Consider the following 2,029-nt stretch of genomic DNA (forward strand, 5'->3'; position numbering starts at 1 on the left):
TAAAGCATAATCACATCCCAAAATGATGATAATCACAAAATAAATCTAAAAATAAAAAATAATAATCAACAATTAAGATAAGTTGTGATTAAAGTAACCAACTAACATATCAATAAAATCAATAAAATTATATATAAATTAAGTTATAAGTAATAACATTTTTAGATCTATACTACTATATAGTATAAGTAATTCAGCTCCATATGCATTGGGCTGGTCTTAGTCTAATATTATATAATGGGTGCGTGAGTGTGTTGATTGATGGTGTTAAGGTTGTCTATGCATGCACTCGGGAGACCTTGACTGTCTGTAAATGATTTTACCAAACTTCCTCATTGTAACTTTCTGACCTTCCTGGATCATCTTCTCTTTACTCTTTCTTCAAAACTGTTCCATCCTATGGTACCATTCTGCCACAAGATTGCTGCCAGCCTCTTCTTGTTAGGCCTCAAAATGGGAACATGATCGCCACCATAGTAGCTTTTGAATCCAAACACCATTGTTGAGATTTGGCTACCAGAGTCTGTCATGGAAAATACATCAGCAGTTGCACATGCAATAAAGTCCAAAGCAGCAAGCTAAGCTGCATTAACATCAAACCTTCATGGTTAAGTATTAGTAATCATGCTTCAACTGAATTTGAAAATTATTAACATGAATATTTATTACCTGAGAAGAAAATTTCTTAAAAGGTTCAAGTTCATTGGGAGCAACCGAGCAAGGAAATCTTCCTTTGTAATAACATTGGGATAGAGCCTGGTGAAGGGATTCATTCTTGAATCTGCTCCATAAATACCAGAACCAGCCAAGTAAACGTAGGTTCCGCGCTTAAAACCAAGGCCTGCTAGCACAAGTGATGCTTCTTCTGGTGTCAATGGACATCTTCCCATTTTCCTCAAAACCATTGGAGATATAGGGCTACAACATCAATCAGTAGTATATATATATATATATATATATATATATATATATATATATATATATATATATATATATATATATATATATATATATATATGTCACAATACAAGGGCATGTATCAAAACAATTTTTTAAAAAGCATATTGCAGAAACAATCATACCTTGTTGAATTCTTCAAGCGCTCAACAAGAAGAGGAAAATGGCTTTCTCTATAGGCTTGAAGTTTCCTTCTCTCACTCTCACCACCTCCAAACTCACAAAGGGAATAGGCAACCATATCAACTTCAAATCTCAAGTGCAGTGCAAGATACTTGATTGACCCTTTGGCAAAATCATGATCTTTCTTCTTGTCAATGAACTTCCCTAGCAACTGAGTGTCTAACATGCTTCGCGAAGCACTATGCTTTCTAATCCTTCTTACCAATAGCGCACCAACTTCTTGAATTTTCAGAACAAACTTCAAAGCATGGAAATTGCATTTGCTCGAAACATGCAAATAAACTCAACAACTGTTTCTCAACAAAACCAATTTGGCAAGCACAGGAAATAGCATTGACATGAATTATTTATTGCAGAAGTATTTAACTCACTTGGGGTATATCTCCATTCTTCCTTTCAAAATTAAAGCTCAATGATATGTTCAGCAACAATTCAACATAAGACAACAAATTCATCTCAAATCATAATTTACGACAACAAATTCAACTATGATAGTTTTCAAATCCCTAGTTTTATCAAATTTAACAAATTCAACTATATTTTTATCAAATTTTTTGAAAATTCTCTTGGTTTTACTTTAAATAATTACCTCTTTTAAAATTTCTAAACTCAAAACAAATTCTAAATATAAAACTAGTCATATTAACCATCTCTTAGCCACATAATTAATTCTTAATCAAAACATCAACTCGTAATCACTTTAATACATTCATAAACTAATAGTAAAAGTAAAAGATTCAATTCAACATACAAGCAAGTCATAATAAGACACAACAAAATCACAAGAAAATAAAATAAGCAAACTTTTCAGAGTAATTCAGAAACACATCCAGCTTCAATCATAATTTAGAGTAATCACCACAACTAACTTTTCTCAAATATATTTCAT

The 2,029-nt window shown here is 31.8% G+C and overlaps 1 pseudogene; it reads right to left on the reverse strand.

The window, feature by feature from the left end:
- Positions 1-267: 267 nt before the first annotated feature.
- On the reverse strand, positions 268-1,528 carry LOC112747820 (O-fucosyltransferase 8-like; annotated as a pseudogene).
- Positions 1,529-2,029: the final 501 nt, after the last annotated feature.

Source organism: Arachis hypogaea, chromosome 15 (assembly GCF_003086295.3).
Source record: "Arachis hypogaea cultivar Tifrunner chromosome 15, arahy.Tifrunner.gnm2.J5K5, whole genome shotgun sequence".
Classification (NCBI taxonomy): Eukaryota; Viridiplantae; Streptophyta; class Magnoliopsida; order Fabales; family Fabaceae; genus Arachis; species Arachis hypogaea.